At 39.0% G+C, this 18,200-nt stretch overlaps 1 pseudogene; it reads right to left on the reverse strand.

The window, feature by feature from the left end:
- Nucleotides 1-13,207: 13,207 nt before the first annotated feature.
- LOC123935459 lies at nt 13,208-14,223 on the reverse strand (annotated as a pseudogene).
- Between the last annotated feature and the right edge of the window lie 3,977 nt (nt 14,224-18,200).

Below are 18,200 nucleotides of genomic sequence, written 5' to 3' on the forward strand. Positions count from 1 at the left end.
ATGTTGTGGTACTTCATTTCTTATATTGCCAAATAACATTCTATTCCTCTTCATTGATATACCACCTTCTCCATTTAATGGATAGACATGAGGTTGTATCTACTTTCTAACTATTATTAATGCTGTTATGAACATTAGTGTGCTGCTTTTTGTATGGATATTTGTTTTCAGTTCTCTATGGTATATACCCAGAAGTAGGATTACTCGGTCTATTATGGTAATTTGATGTTTTTCTTTTTTTAAAATTTAAATTCACTTGGCCAACATCATTAGTTTCAGTCTTCAGTGATACATCAGTTTTGTATAACATCCATTACTCGTCACATCACATGTCCTCCATAATGCCCATCTTTTTGAAAAATTGCTGAACTACTTTCCTCAGTGGTTGTACATTTTGTATTCCAAGCAGCAGGATAAAACAGTTTCAATTTCTTTACAACTCACTCCCATTTGTTATTATATATTCTTTTACTTATAGTCATCCTAGTGGGTGTGAAATGATATGTCATTTTTTTCATTTGATTTTCATTTTCCTAATGAATAACTAATAATGGCCAGCATTATTTCATAGGTCTAAAGGTCTTTTGTAACTCTTCTTGTTTTTTTGTTAAAACAGTTAAAATTTTAATTCCAGTGTAGTTAACACACAGTGTTATATTAGTTTCAGGTGTACAATATAATGATTCAACAATTCCATATTATACTCAGTACTCAACAAGGTAAGTGCACTCTTAATCCCTTTCATCTAATTCACCAATCCCCCAGCCCACATCCCCTCTGGTAACCATGTTTGTTTTCTATAGTTGTTTGGTTTGTCTCTTTTTTATTCCTTTGTTTTGTTTCTTAAATTTCACATATGAGTGAAATCATACAGTATTTGTCTTTATCTGACTGACTTATTTGCTTAGCATAATACTCTCTAGCTCCACCCATGTTGTTGAAAATAGCAAGGTTTCATCCTTTTTTATGGCTCAGAAATATTCCATTGTATATAGGTATACCACATCTTTATCTATTCATATATCAGTGGATATTTGGGATATTTCCATGAATTGGCTATTGTATATGATGCTTTAATAAACATAGGGGTTCATATATCCTTTCAAATTACTGTTCTTGTATTCTTTGGGTAAATATCCAGTAGTGAGATTATTGGACCACATGGTAGTTCTCGTTTTAATTTTTATTTATTTTTATTTTAAAAATATTTAATTTATTTATTTGTCAGAGAGAGAGAGAGATAGAGTGAATGACAATAAGGAGGGGCTAGCAGCAGACAGAGGGAGAAGCAGGCTCTCTTCTGAGCAAGGGGCCCAGTGAGGCACTCAATCCCAGGACCTTGGGATCATGACCTGAGTCAGAGGTAGACACTTAACTGACTGAGTCACCCAGGCTCTCTCATTTTAATTTTTGGATGAACCTCCACACGGTCTTCCACAGTGACTGTATCAGTTTGCATTCCCACCAACAGTGCATGAAGGTTCCTTTTTCTCCTCATCTTCACCAGCACTTGTTTCTTGTGTTTTTGATTATAGCCATTCTGACAGGCATGTGGTGATACCTATTTGTGGTTTTGATTTGCATTTCCCTGATGATAAGTGATGTTGAGCATCTTTTCATGTGCCTACTGGCCATCTGTATGTCTTCCTTGGAGAAATGTCCATGCATGTCTTCTGTCCATTTCTAAATTGGATTATTTGAAATATGAGTGATTATTTTGGTAAAAGAATATTATGAAAAATTATATGCCAACAACCTGGGCAACCTGGAAGAAATGGATAAATTCCTAGAAACATACAAACTGCCAAATCTGAAACACGAAGAAATAGAAAATTTGAATAGACAAATAACCAGCAAAGAAATTGATCAGTAAGGGAATCAGTAAGATGGCAGAGGAGTAGGAGACCTAAATTTCATCTGGTCCCAGGAATTCAGCTAGATAGATAGTTATCAAACCATTCTGAACACCTACAAACTCAACAACAGATTGAAGAAAAGAATAGCAGCAATTCTAGGAACAGAAAAGCAAACACTTTCTGGAAGGCAGGACATGCAGAGAAGTGAATCCGAGGAGATATTTGGGAAGATAGACCATGGAGGGTGGGAGCCTCCATCAGCTGGCTACTGGAAAGTGATAGAGCAGCAGAGCACAAAATCAGAACTTTTTAAAGTTTGTTCTACTGCAAAGGTGGAGCTGAGGAATGGGGTCTCAGTTTGGAGTTGTCATAAACCATGATCCATGGCACAGTTGAGCCATTACTCCTTAAGCAGAGGCCCAACAAGTGGCAGATCTGGGGAGATCTCCTTCTTCCCCGGGAGGAGAAGCATGGGAGTACACCACAGGGATCTACTGGGTTTAGAAATGCCAAACGGGGTCATGTGACAGAGATGGAAATGCTCAGTCACAGTCTAGGTGAGCATGAAGTGAGACTGGAGACCAGGGAGAGAGGAGGGATTTATTGCTTTTCTCTGAGGGCTCACTGAATTGTGGGTCCCTGAGTTCTTGGCTCCTCTGGAGCTAGAGATTGGGAAGCTGCCATTTTCATTCCCATCCTCCCAAGCTGTACAGAAAGCTTTCAGGGAACAAAAGCTACCGAGAACCAACCTGAGTAGATTACTTAGCCTGGCCCCTGGCAAGGGCAGTATAATTACACCTCAGGCAAAAACATTTGAGAATCACTGCAACAGGCCTCTGCCCCAGATGATCAGCAAGAATATCCAACTAAGACCAACTTTACCGATCAATGAGAACTGCAAAACTCCAGCACCAGGAGAATAGAGCACATAGAATTCACAGCTTTCCCCCCATGATTCTTCAGTTTTTCAAGTTACTTTTTAAAACTTTATTTATTTTTTCTTTTTCCATATTTTTGAATTTTCCTTCTTTCTTTTTTCAACCAACATCTCCTGTCAATTTGTTTTAAAAAATTCTTCTAATTTTCATTTTTACAGTCATATTCTATCCCTTCATTATATTTAACCTTATTTTTTGTATATACATAAGTTTTTCTCTCTTTAAAATTTTGGAATACAGTTTCCTCTAACAGACCAGAATATACCTTAAATCTAGGCACCAGCTGTCTCTACACCTTAAAGAACTGGAGAATCAACAACAAATCAAACCAACTCCACATGCAAGAAGGGAAATAATCAAGATTAGAGCAGAGATCAATGAGGTAGAAACGAGAGATACAGTAGAACGTATCAATGAAACTAGAAGCTGGTTTTTTGAAAGAATCAATAAGATCGATAAACCATTGGCCACACTAATCCAAAAGAAAAGAGAGAAAGCCCAAATTAATAAAATTATGAATGAAAAGGGAGAGATCACAACGAACACCAAGGAAATAGAAACAATCATCAGAAATTATTACCAACAGTTATATGCCAATAAGCTAAGCAACCTAGATGAAATGGATGCATTCCTGGAAAGCTACAAACTCCCAAAATTGAACCAGGAAGAAATTGACAACCTGAATAGACCGATATCTAGTAACGAGATTGAAGCAGTGATCAAAAACCTCCCAAAAAACAAGAGCCCAGGACCTGACGGATTCCCTGGGGAATTCTACCAAACTTTCAAAGAAGAAATAACACCAATTCTCCTGAAGCTGTTCCAAAAAATTGAAGCAGAAGGAAAACTTCCAGACTCTTTTTATGAAGCCAGCATTACCCTGATCCCCAAACCAGGCAAAGACCCTACCAAAAAGGAGAATTTCAGACCAATATCACTGATGAATATGGATGCAAAGATTCTCAACAAGATCCTAGCAAACAGGATCCAGCAGCACATTAAAAAGATTATCCACCATGACCAGGTGGGATTCATCCCTGGGTTGCAAGGTTGGTTCAACATTCGCAAATCAACCAGTGTGATAGAACACATCAATAAGAGAAGAGAGAAGAACCACATGGTCCTCTCAATTGATGCAGAAAAAGCATTTGACAAAATGCAGCATCCGTTCCTGATGAAAATGCTTCAAAGTATAGGGATAGAGGGAACATTCCTGAACTTCATAAAATCTATCTATGAAAGACCCACAGCAAATATCATCCTCAATGGGAAAAAGCTTGCAGCCTTCCCGTTGAGATCAGGAACACGACAAGGATGCCCACTCTCACCACTCTTGTTCAACATAGTATTAGAAGTTCTAGCAACGGCAATCAGACAACAAAGAGAAATAAAAGGTATCCAAATTGGCAAGGAAGAAGTCAAACTCTCTCTCTTCACAGATGACATGATTCTTTATATGGAAAACCCCAAAGACTCCACCCCCAAACTACTAGAACTCATACAGCAATTCAGTAACGTGGCAGGATACAAAGTCAATGTACAGAAATCAGTGGCTTTCTTATACACCAACAATGAAAATACAGAAAGGGAAATTAGAGAATCGATTCCATTTACTATAGCACCAAGAACCATAAGATACCTGGGCATAAACCTAACCAAAGAAGAAAAAGGACCTGTACTCGAAGAACTACAGAACACTCATGAAAGAAATTGAAGAAGACACAAAAAGATGGAAGACTGTTCCATGCTCTTGGATTGGAAGAATAAACATTGTTAAAATGTCTATACTGCCTAGAGCAATCTATACTTTTAATGCCATTCTGATCAAAATTCCACCGATATTTTTCAAAGAGCTGGAGCAAATAATCCTAAAATTTGTATGGAGCCAGAAGAGACGCCAAATTGCCAAGGAAATGTTGAAAAACAAAAACAAAACTGGCGGCATCACGTTACCCGATTTCAAGCTTTACTACAAAGCTGTGATCACCAAGACAGCCTGGTACTGGCATAAAAACAGACACATAGACCAGTGGAACAGAGTGGAGAGCCCAGATATGGACCCTCAACTCTATGGTCAAATAATCTTCGACAAAACAGGAAAAAATATTCAATGGAAAAAAGACAGTCTCTTCAATAAATGGTGCTGGGAAAACTGGGCAGCGATATGTAGAAGAATGAAACTCGACCATTCTCTTACACCGTACACAAAGATAAACTCGAAATGGATAAAAGACCTCAACGTGAGACAGGAATCTATCAGAATCCTAGAGGAGAACATAGGCAGTAACCTCTTCGATATCAGCCACAGCAACTTCTTTCAAGATATGTCTCCAAAGGCCAAGGAAACAAAAGCGAAAATGAACTTTTGGGACTTCATCAAGATCAAAAGCTTCTGCACAGCAAAGGAAACAGTCAACAAAACAAAGAGGCAACCCACGGAATGGGAGAAGATATTTGCAAATGACAGTACAGACAAAAGGTTGATATCCAGGATCTATAAAGAACTCCTCAAACTCAACACACACAAAACAGATAATCATATCAAAAAATGGGCAGAAGATATGAACAGACACTTCTCCAACGAAGACATACAAATGGCTATCAGACACATGAAAAATTGTTCATCATCACTAGCCATCAGGGAGATTCAAATTAAAACCACATTGAGATACCACCTAACACCAGTTAGAATGGCCAAAATTAGCAAGACAGGAAACAACGTGTGTTGGAGAGGATGTGGAGAAAGGGGAACCCTCTTACACTGTTGGTGGGAATGCAAGTTAGTGCAGCCACTTTGGAGAAGAGTGTGGAGATTCCTGAAGAAATTAAAAATAGAGCTTCCCTATGACCCTGCAATTGCACTGCTGGGTATTTACCCCAAAGATACAGATGTAGTGAAAAGAAGGGCCATTTGTACCCCAATGTTTATTGCAGCAATGGCTATGGTCGCCAAACTGTGGAAAGAACCAAGATGCCCTTCAACGGACGAATGGATAAGGAAGATGTGGTACATATACACAATGGAGTATTATGCCTCCATCAGAAAGGACGAATACCCAACTTTTGTAGCAACATGGACGGGACTGGAAGAAATTATGCTGAGCGAAATAAGTCAAGCAGAGAGAGTCAAGTATCATATGGTCTCACTTATTTGTGGAGCATAACAAATAACATGGAGAACATGGGGAGATGGAGAGGAGAGGGAGTTGAGGGAAACTGGAAGGGGAGATGAACCATGAGAGACTATGGACTCTGAAAAACAACCAGAGGGTTATGAAGGGGTGGCAGGGGGGTGGGGGGGGTGGGAGGTTGAGGAACCAGGTGGTGGGTAATAGGGAGGGCATGTACTGCATGGAGCACTGGGTGTGATGCCAAAAAAATGAACACTGTTATGCTGTAAATAAACAAATAAAAATAAATATTAAAAAAAAATCTAGGGTATGACTTTGTTCTAGACTCCAGCCTGATCACAGTCTGTCCTTTGTTTAAAAAATTTTTTTCCTTCTTTTCTCAACCAACTTCTTATCTTATCAATTCCTTTTTAAAAATCTTTTTAAATTTTCACCTTTACAGTCATATTCCATCCTTTCATCATAATTACTCTTCTTTTTGTATATATATATAAGTTTCTCTTTCTTTAAAATTTTGGGAGGCAATTTCTTCTAAAGGACCAAAATGCGCCCAAAATCTAGTGTGTGCTTCTGCTCTATTCAGCAACCTGATCATATTCTTTTTTTTTCTTTTTGTCTTATCTTGCCCCCCTCCCCCTCCCCAATTTTGGGTCTCTTCTGATATGTTTACTGTATATTGTTCTTGGGTCATTTTTACCCTATTCATCTATTCTTCTCTGGACAAAGTGACAAAACAAAATCTCACCTCAAAAAAAAAAAAAAAAGAGCTAGAGACAGTACTGACTGCCAGAAACATAATCAATACCAACATTAGTAAGATGTCAGAAATAGAGTTCAGGATGACAATTATAAAGATACAAGCTGAGCTTGAAAAAAAAACAGAAGATACTAGAGAATCCCTTTCTGGAGAAAAAAAAAGAACTAAAATCTAACCAAGTCTAAATCAAAGAGACTATTAATGAAGTGAAATAAAATATGGAGGCTCTAATTACTAGGATAAATGAGGCAGAAAAGAGAATTAGTGATATAGAAGACCAAATGATGGAGAATAATGAAGTTGAGAAAAAGAGAAATAATAAACAACTACTGGATCACAAGGGGAGAATTTGAGAGATAAGTGATACCATAAGATGAAACAATAGTAGAACATTTGGGGGCACCTGAGTGGCTCAGTGGGTTAAAGCCTCTGCCTTCGGCTCAGGTCATGATCCCAGGGTCCTGGGATCGAGCCCCGCATCGGGCTCTCTGCTTGGCAGGGAGCCTGCTTCCTCCTCTCTCTCTGCCTGCCTCTCTGCCTACTTGTAATTTCTGTCTTTCAAATAAATAAATAAAATCTTTAAAAAAAATAGTAGAACATTTGGGATTCCAGAAGAAGAAAGAGAGAGAGGGGAAGAAGGTATATTGGAGCAAATTATAGCAGAGAATTTCCCTAATTTGGGGATGGAAACAGGCATCAAAATCCAGGATGCACAGAGAATCCCCCTCAAAATTAATAAATATAGGTCAACACCCCATCATCTAAATGTAAAACTTACAAATCTCAGTGACAAAGAGAAAATCCTGAAAGCAGCTCAGGACAAGAGGTCTGTAACCTACAATGGTAGAAACATTAGATTGGCAGCAGACCTATCCACAGAGACCAGGCAGGCCAAAAAGGACGGGCATGATATATTCAGAGTACTAAATGAGAAAAATATACATCCAAGAATACTATATCCAACTAGGCTGTCATTGAAAATAGAAGGAGAGATTAAAAGCTTCCAGAACAAACAAAAATTAAAGAATTTGCAAACACCAAACCAGCCCTACAGGAAATATTGAAAGGGGTCCTCTTAGCAAAGTAGAGCCTAAAAGTAACATAGATCAGAAAAGAATAGAGACAGCACACAGTAACAGTCATCTTATAGACAATACAATGGCACTAAATTATTATCTTTCAATATTTACCCTGAATGTAAATGGACTAAATGCCCCAATCAAAAGACACAGGGTGTCAGACTAGATAAAAAAGAAAAAAGACTGATGATATGCTGGTAAAAGAGACTCATTTTAGACTCAAAGACATCTGCAGATTTAAAATGAGGGTGTGGAAAACTATTTATCATGCTAATGGACATCAAAAGAAAGCTGAGGTGTCAATCCTTATATCAAACAAATTAGATTTAAGCCAAAGAGTATAATAAGAGACGAGGAAAGGCACTGTATCATATGTAAATGGTCTATCTAACAAGAAGATCTAACAATTTTAAATATCAATGCCCCTAATGCCCCTAATGGGAGCAGTGAATTATATAAGCCAATTAATATAAAATCAAAGAAACACATTGATAACAATACGATAACAGGAGGGGACTTTAACAACACCCTCACTAAAATGACTAGGTCACATAGGCAAAAGATCAACAAGGAAATAAAGGCGTTAAATGACACACTGGGCCAGATGATCTTCACACATATATTCAGAACATTCTATCCCAAAGCAACAGAATACACATTCTTCTCTAGTGCACATGCAACATTCTCCAGAATAGATTGTATACTGGGTCACAAATAAGGTCTCAACTGGTATGAAAAGATTGGGATCATTCCCTGCATATCTTTGAATCACAATGCTTTGAAACTTGAACTCAGTCACAAGAAGAAAGTTGGAAAGAACTCAAATACATGGAGGCTAAAGAGCATCCTACTAAAGAATGAATGGGTCAACCAGGAAATTAAATAAGAATTTAAAAAATTCATTGAAACAAATGAAAATGAAAACACAACTGTTCAAAATCTTTGGGATAGAAGAAAGGTGGTCCTGAGAGGAAAGCATATAATAATACAAGCCTTTCTCAAGAAACAAGAAAGGTCTCAAATACATATCCTAACCTTACATCTAAAGGAGCTGGAGAAAGAATAGCAAATAAAGCCCAAACCCAGCAGGAGAAGAAAAATAATAAAGATCAGAGAAGAAATCAATGAAATAGAAACCAAAGGACAGTCGAACAAATCAATAAAACTAGGATCTGGTTCTTTGAAAGAATTAATAAGATGAATAAACCCCTGGCCAGACTTATCAAAAAGAGAAAGAAACCAAAGTAATAAACTCATTAATGAAAGAGGAGAGATCACAACCAACACCAAAGAAATACAAACAATTATAAGAACATATTATGAGCAATGATATGCCAGCAAAATTGCCAATCTGGAAGAAATGGATGCATTCCTAGAGACATATAAACTACTACAACTGAACCAGGAAGAAATAGAAAACCTGAACAGGCCCATAACTAGTAAGGAGATTGAAGTAGTCTTAAAAATCTCCCAGCAAACAAAAGCCCAGGGCCAGATGGCTTCCCAGAGGAATTCTACCAAGTATTTAAAGAATAATTAATACCTATTCTTCTGAAACTGTTCCAAAAAAATAGGAATGTAAGGAAAACTTCCAAAGTCATTTTATGAGTCCAGCATTACCTTGATCCCAAAACCAGACAAAGTCCCCACCAAAAAGGAGAATTACAGACCAATAGCCTTGACGAACACAGATGCAAAAATTCTCAACAATATACTAGTCAATAGGATCTAACAGTACATTAAAAGGATTATTCACCATGACAAAGAGGGATTTATTTGTGGGCTGCAAGTTTGGTTCAACATCCACCAATCAATCAATGTGATACAATACATTAATAAAAGAAAGAACAAGACCCATATGATACTCTCAATAGACACTGAAAAAGCATTTGACAAAATACAGCATCCTTTCTTGATCAAAAGTCTTCAAAGTGTAGGGACAGAGGGTACATACCTCAATATCATCAAAGCCATCTATGAAAAACCCACAGCAAATATCATTCTCAATGGGAAAAAACTGAGAGCTTTTCCGTTAAGGTAAGGAACATGGAGGGCTGTCCACTATCACCATGATCAACAAAGTACTAGAAGTCCTAGCCTCAGCAATCGACAACAAAAAGAAAGAAAAGGCATCCGAATCAGCTAAGAACAAGTCAAACTATCACTCTTTGCAGATATGATACTTAATGTGGAAAACTCAAAAGACCCCACTCCCAAAATGCTAATACTCATACAGGAATTCAGTAAAGTGTCAGGATATAAAAGCAATGCACAGAAATCAGTTGCATTTCTATACACCAACAACAAGACAGAAGAAAGTGAAATTAAGGAGTCAATCCCATTTACAATTGCACCCCAAACCATAAGATACCTAGGAATAAATCTAACCAAAGATGCAAAGGGTCTGTACTCAGAAAACTATAAAGGACTCATGAAAGAAATTGAGGAAGACACAAAGAAATGGATAAACATTCCATGCTCATGAATTGGAAGAAAAGATATTGTGAAAATATCTATGCTACCTAGAGCAATCTACAGATTTAATGCAATCTCTATCAAAATACCATCAACTTTTTTCCAAAGAAATGGAACAAATAATCCTAAAATTTGTGTGGAACTAGAAAAGACACCGAATAGCCAGAGGAATGTTGAAAAAGAAAACCAATGTTGGTGACATCACAATTCTAGTCTTCAAGCTCTATTACAAAGCTGTAATCATCAAGACAGTATGGTACTGGCACAGAAACAGACCCATAGATCAATGGAACAGAATATAGAGCTCAGAAATGGACCCTAAACTCTATGGTAAACTCATCTTTGACAAAGCAGGAAAGAATGCCCAATGGAAAAAAGACAGTCTCTTCAACAAATAGTGTTGGGAAAATTGGACAGCCACATGTAGAAGAAGGTTACTGGACCATTTCCTTACACTACACACAAAATAGACCCAAAATTGATCAGAGACCTCAATGTGAGACAGGAATCCATCAAAATCCTTGAAGAGAACACAGGCAGCAACCTCTTCCACCTCCAACTTCTTCCTAGACACATCAACAAAAGCAAGGGAAACAAGGGCAAAAATGAACTCTTGGGACCTCATCAAGATCAAAAGATTTTGCACAGCAAAGGAAACAGTCAACAAAACCCAAAGACAACTGACAGAATGGGAGAAGATATTTGCAAATGACATACCAGATAAAGGGCTAGTATCCAATATCTATAAAGAACTTTTCAAACTCAACACCCAAAGGACAAATAATCCAACCAAGGAATGGGTAGAAGACATGAACAGACATTTCTGCAAAGAAGACATCCAGATGGCCAACAGACACATGGAAAAGTGTTCAACATCACTGGGCATCAGGGAAATACAAATCAAAGCCACAATGAGATACCACCTCACACCAGTTAGAATGCCTACAATTAACCAGTCAGGAAAGGACAGATGTTGGCAAGGATGCGGAGAAAGAGGGAACCCTCCTACAGTGTTGGTGGGAATGCAAGCTGGTGCAGCCAGTGTGGAAAACAGTATGGAGGTTCCTCAAAAAGTTGAAAATAGAGCTACCCTATGACCCAACAATCGCACTACTGGTTATTTACCCTAAAGATACAAATGTAGTGATCCAAATGGGTACAATGCACGCAAATGCTTACAGCAGCAGTGTCCACAATAGCCAAACTCTGGAAAGAGTTTAGATGTCTGTCAACAGATAAATGGATAAAGAAGACGTGGTGCATATACACAATGGAATACTATAGAGCCATCAAAAACCCCACAAAATCTTGCCATTTGCAATGACATGGATGGAACTAGAGGACATTATGCTGAGTGAAATAAGTCATTCAGAGAAAAAGAATTATCATATGATCTCTCTGATATGAGGAATTTGAAAGGCGGTGTGAGGGGTCTTAGGGGAAGGGAGGGAAAAATAAAACAAGGTGGGACTGGGGAGGGAGACAAACCATAAGAGTCTCTTAAACTTAGGAAAGAAACAGAGGGTTGATGAAGGGGAGGGGAGTGGGAAGGATGGGGTGGAGGGATGGGTTGGCTGGGTGATGGACATTGGGAGAAGGTATGTGCTATGGTGAGCAGTATGAATTGTGTAAGACTGATGATTCTCAGACCTGTACCCCTGAAACAAATGACACATTACATGTTAACTAAAAAAAAAAGAGAGAGAAGAAAAAAAACCTCAATGGGATATCACCTCACACCATTCAGAATGGCTAAAATTAAGTAGTCAGGAAATGACAGATGCTGGTGAGTATGGGGAGGAAGTGGAATCCTTCTACACTATTTTTGGGAATGCAAGCTGGTGCAGGAACTTTGTAAAATAGTTTGAAGGTTCTTCAAAAAGTTGAAAACAGAGATACCTACATCCCAGCAATTGCACTACTGGGTATTTTGTAGTGATCCAAAGGGGCACGTGCACCCCAGTGTTAATAACAGCAATGTCCACAATAGCTAAACTATGGAAAGTGCCTAGATGTCCATCAATAGATGAATGGATAAAGAAGATATGGTACATAAAATGCCATAAAAAAAATGAAATCTTGTCATTTGTAATGGTGTGGATGGAACTTGAGGGTATTATGCTAAGTGAAATAAGTCAATCAGAGAAAGACAATTATCATATCATCTCACTGATATGAGGAATTTGAGAAACAAGACAGAGGATCATAGGGGAATTGAGGGAAAAGTGAAACAAGATGAAACCAGAGAGGGAGACAAACCATAAGAGACTCATAATCTCAGGAAACAAACTTAGGTTTGCTTGAGTGGGGGGTGGGGTGGGGTGGGAAGGATGGGGTGTCTGGGTGATGGACATTGGGGAGGGTATGTGCTATTGTGAATGCTGTGAATTGTGTAAGACTAATGAATCACAGACTTGTACCCCTGAAATAAGTAATACATTATATGTCAATTAAAAAAAAAAAAAGAAATTGTGTCAGTCATCAACAATCTCCCAACAAGCCAAAGTCCAGGGCCTGACAACTTCCCAGAGGAATTCTACCAGAAATTTAAAGAAGAATTAATAGCTATTCTTCTTAAACTGTTCCAAAAAAGTAGAAAAAGAAGGAACACTTCCCAACTTACTCTTTTTTTTTTCAGACACATTTATTCAGAATCATGATCAGACTATTACATTTAGCAATCAACAGCACGGGTAGAAAAAAAAAAAACTACATTAAAGCCATTTGTTGGAATGTTTTACACTTTCCACAGAACAGAAACTTAAATAACCTGTTATACAATTAGTCACAAATCCAGTCCTTGACTTTTTTGCCCATACACATGAGTACTGTCTAAAACATGTCTTCTCTATAGCAGCTAGGCCCTGCCATCACTGTGCTTGGCTGAGTTCACAAATCTGTTGTAACCTGTAGCTTCCCTGTCACTTCTCTGGCTCTCTTCTCCTGCTAAGCCTTTTTTTCCTGGCAGTAATTAAAACCTTCTGCCACCGCCGTAGCTACTGCTGCTGCTGGAACTGCCATAACTGCCTTGGTTTTGTAGTTTGGCTAAGTATTGGCCTCCACCACCATAGGAGCCAGGGCTTCTGCCTCCAAAATTTCCTCCTTTCATGGGTCTAAAATTTGAGGATTGAGTGTTGTAATTGCCAAAATCATTATAGCTTCCACCACCTCCAAAGTAGCTTCCACCATTACTAAACCCATTTATAGCCATGTCCATTGTCAACATATCTGCCACCACCTAGACTGCCACCAATGCCACCTCACCCATTGAACTTCCCCCCATGACCAAAGTTGCCATTCCCACCAAAACTACCACCACAACCACCAGCAAACTTTCCAATACCACTTTGACCTCTTTGGTTGGATAAGGCACTAGCCATTTCTTGCTTAGATAGGGCTGTCTTTACTTCATAGTTGTGGCCATTCACAGTATGGTATTTTTGGGGGTATAGCTCAGTGGTAGAGCATTTGACTGCACAGTATGGTATTTTTGAATGACAATGTTGTCTACAGAGTCATGGTCATCAAGGGTTACAAAAACAAAACCTCTGTTTTTGCCACTGCCTCAGTCATTCATGATCTCAATCACTTCAATTTTCCCATACTGCTCAAAATAATTTCTTAGAGATGATGTTCTCCAGTGTCTTCTTTAATGCCACCAACAAAAATCTTGTTCACAGTTAAGTGGACACCAAGTCTATGAGACTCTTCTCTTGAGACAGCCCTCTCTGGTTCCACAACTCTTCCATCCACTTTGTGTGGCCTTGCATTCATGGCTGCATCCACCTCCTCCACAGGGGCATACGTGGCAAACCCAAAGTCTCTGGAGTGCTTGGTATTTGGATCTCTCATTACCACACAGACCATAAGTGTCCCCCATTGCTCAAAATGGCTCCTCAGACTCTCATCCGTTGTTTCAAAGCTCAAACCTCTGATAAAGAGATTCTGAAGCTGTTCAGGCTCTTTGGGAGACACTGACTTAAGCATGACAGTGGTGGAAGGGGAGATTTTAATGATGCTTACTCAGCAGAGTCCATGGGCAGGAAGGAGTAATCTAACAAATATATCTCTTCCCAACTCATTCTATGGGACCACCATGACCTTATTTTCAAAACTGTAAAAAGACTCCACTAAAATGGAGGCTTAAAATCTAATATCCCTGATGAACATGGATACAAAAATTCTCAACAAGACACTAGCATATCGAATGTAATAACACATTAAAGGAATTATTCACCACGATCAACTGGGATTTATTCCTGGGCTGAAGGGCTTGTTCAATATTCACAAATCAATCAGTGTGATACACTACATTAATAAAAGAAAGGATGAGAACCGCACGATCTTCTCAAAAGACAGAAAGTAATTTTTAAAAAGATTTTATTTATTTATTTGACACAGAGAGAAAGAGAGAGATCATAAGCTGGCAGAGAGACAGGCAGAGAGAGAGGGGGAAGCAGGCTCCCTGCTGAGCAAAGAGACGGATGTGGGGCTCTATTCCAGGACCCTGAGATCATAACCTGACCTGAAGGCAGAGGCTCAACCCACTGAGCCACCCAGGTGCCTCGATGCAGAAAGTATTTAATGCCATTATTATTTGTTTTCTTGTTGTTTCTGGAGATTTTCTCTGTTCCTTTCTAGTCTGTGTCACTTTTGGTCTTTCTTTCACACTCAAAGAGTCCCTTTCACATTTCTTGTAGGACTGGTTTAGTGTTCATGAACTCCTTCAGTTTTTTTTTTTTTTTTAATGTCTGGGAAACTCTCTCCCACTTTGAATGATAACCTTTGTTAATTTATTCTTAGAAAACATATTGTAAGCCCTAAGAGGTGAGTGTGGAAGCAGCTGAAATGTCAGCAGCATTCCTGGTCTCAGGGTGTTGAGTGCAATGGCCCAGTAGGAGCAGGGTCCCACAACCCCCAAGGGTAGGGCAAAAGGGAAGAGCTATGAAAGAATGTAACTCTCAGTCTCCCCTTCCTGCACCCGGCAATTGCTAGCCCAAACATCCTGCTCCTCCCTTATCCCATGACTGACTCCCTGTATGCCTACATGTAGGGGAAAATGTAAGCCTGCTTCAAGATATTTGCCATTCCCTTGTACTCTTTTCCTACACTTGGAGGCATCTGTCCTTGCATTTCTGATAAAAACAAAATCAAACAAAACCAAAATAAAAGCTATGTGCAGGGTTCAGCTGCTGCTGCTCTCCCTTATAGAGGCAGCCCTGTGCCACCCCTCAGATTGGTGTCTGAGAATTTTATTTCAGTGCATGACATTTGTCACACAAACAGGGAAGTTTTCAGGGCTCGATAGAGTCCTCATCCACAGTATGGGGTGACATTTGGTTCCTAAGGGTGTTACTTTTTCAGGGCTCAATAGAGTCCTGGTCCACAATGTGCGGTGACATTTAGTACCTAAGGGTGGATCTTCTTTAGGACCCAATAGAGTCCTCATCTGCATGTCACTCCTCAAGCCTGAGAAAAGGAAAGGACATCCACTCATCCAAGTAGGAACTATAGGCACTTGATTCCTGTGATGGAGTTACCATTGAACTTATTTTTTTCTTTCTTACAGGTGTGCAGTATTTACTTTTGATTTCTCTCTGATCTATCTTTCTGTCTGTTATAAACCTGTTAGTCATGGGAACATCTTTAAGTAAGCAACAGGTTGCTCATAAAAAGCAGCTACATATGTTGCTACATTCTATAGGATGCAAAGTAACTGATAAAAATTTAACACAATTTTTGTCTGTAATATATCAACACTGCCCATGGTAGCCACCTGAAGGCTATTTTTTGGTTGAGGACATGGGCTTGGGCATGGACATGTTTGAGGCATGGGCAAAAGGCTATAAAATGCATTGGGTCCTGTTGAAATTTCTCATTTGCATACATGGAATCTTTGCCAGATTGCTATCTACTCTTTAAAGAAAAAAACAGCTTGAACTAGTTGGTAGGACCTTATTCCTCCCTTTCAAATCTGCCACCACTGTCCCCATCCTGGCAACAGCCCCTAAGACCCAAAGGAGGCTCCAATATTATCCCCTAATAAATTGCCTCCTCTTTTGCCCTCCATAACAGCAAAAAATAAAGATGTCAAGAGAGAGTACCTCCTTTTCCATAAAAAGAAAGAAAATGTTATAGGAAGCTCAAAACCAAGAAGGATTTATTGGTGCATTTCCCATCCTTTAAGCCCAGGAACAAGCTCCACAGCATAATCATTTTGTCATTCTAGGTCTTCAAAATGCTCCATAGGAATGTCCATATGATTGGACCTTCTCTCTTTTTCAGTTCCCAAGGACTCTCCCTTGGGATGCCCTTTAACTCACTAAAAACAATCTGAATTGCAAAATTTTAAAAAGGCCTGATTTCCTTTAACACTGCATGGCCTCAATAAAATCTATAAATTAAATCTCTTCTGCAGAAAATAAGAACCCAGATCTAAGGGCCTCTTGCAAAATGTGTTTGCCCAAATATGTCTGGCTGGTAAACTCTCTCCTATTAGATGATAATTATCTAAATAGGCTTCCTCCAAATAAACCCAGGTTGCTGGAGGAAACACAGGCCCCCCTAGCAAAGAGACACTGACTCTTTCTCTCTGTCTCACTGCTCCTCCTAATAAATGTGGGGGCTTCTCCCTCATTTCCTGAGTTAATGGCTATAGTTGGAACCCAATATATCTGGTTAGTGTACCTCACAACAGAAACTTCCCAAACAGCTGCCCAAACTCCCTTTGTTTCAGGTAAGTTCCCTGTCTTTTCTGGCCTGACATGGACTGTCTACTTCCATTTTGATGGAAAAACAAACAAAAATCTATGTTTGCTCATCTAGCAGAGCTGACAGGCTTTACACTGGGAAACTTTTTTCTCTGCCTTCTGGCAACACTCTGCCTCTTCTGCCTCCTCTCCTCCTGTTTCTGCACTACCTTGGTGCAGCCTCCATACACAACTCACTTCAGATTTCCTCATCATGTCTCCAATAAAAATTGACAATGGGAAATAAACCAATTACTTCTACAAAAAAAAAATCCAGGTGAAAAATTTGGTATTTAAACTAACTTAGGTTTGTTGGTTTAATTAAAATAAACACATCTTGGGGGCAAATGGGTGGCTCAGTGGGTTAAAGCCTCTGCCTTCAGCTCATGTCATGATCCCCGCGTCCTGGGATTGAGCCCCACATTGGGCTCTCTGCTCAGCGGGGAGCCTGCTTCCCTTCTACTCTCTCTGCCTGCCTCTCTGCCTACTTGTGATCTCTGTCTGTCAAATAAATAAATAAAATCTTTAAAAAAACCCACATCTTGGGGCGCTTGGGTAGCTGTTCTTAAGCATCTGCCTTTGGCTCAGGTTATGTTCCCAGCATCCTGGGATCAAGTCCCGCCTTGAGAACCATGTTCAATGAGGAGCCTGCTTCTCCCTCTCAAGATCCCTCTGCTTGTGTTCCCTTTCTCTATATTTCTTTGTGTCAAGTAAATAACCAAAGTCTTTTTGAAAATCTTTAAAGGAATAACATGGAGGACATTAGGAGAAGGAAGGGGAAAATGAAGGGGAAGAAATTGGAGTGGGAGATGAACCATGAAAGACTATGGACTCCAGGAAACAACCTCAGGGTTTTAGAAGGGAAGAGTGTTGGGGGGTGGGTTAGCCTGGTCATGGATATTAAAGAGGGCATGTACTATGTGAAGCACTGGTTTTCATACACAAACAGTAACAGTGAAACACTACATCAAAAACTAATGAGGTACTGTACGGTGACTAACATAACATAATAAAAATAAATAAATAAAAAATAAAGTTAAAAAAGTAAAGTTATCAGCATTAAATATAAAACTTTTATTCTACCAAAATTTACTAAAGCTCCAACAAGCTTATGTTATCTTTGTTGCAGTTTGTTAGCCAAAAATCGACTTAAAGTAATGGTTAATTTTCTCTCTTCAAGTTTTCATGGGTAATTATTAAAATAGCTTTAAAAGT

Source organism: Meles meles, chromosome X (assembly GCF_922984935.1).
Source record: "Meles meles chromosome X, mMelMel3.1 paternal haplotype, whole genome shotgun sequence".
Taxonomy (NCBI): domain Eukaryota; kingdom Metazoa; phylum Chordata; class Mammalia; order Carnivora; family Mustelidae; genus Meles; species Meles meles.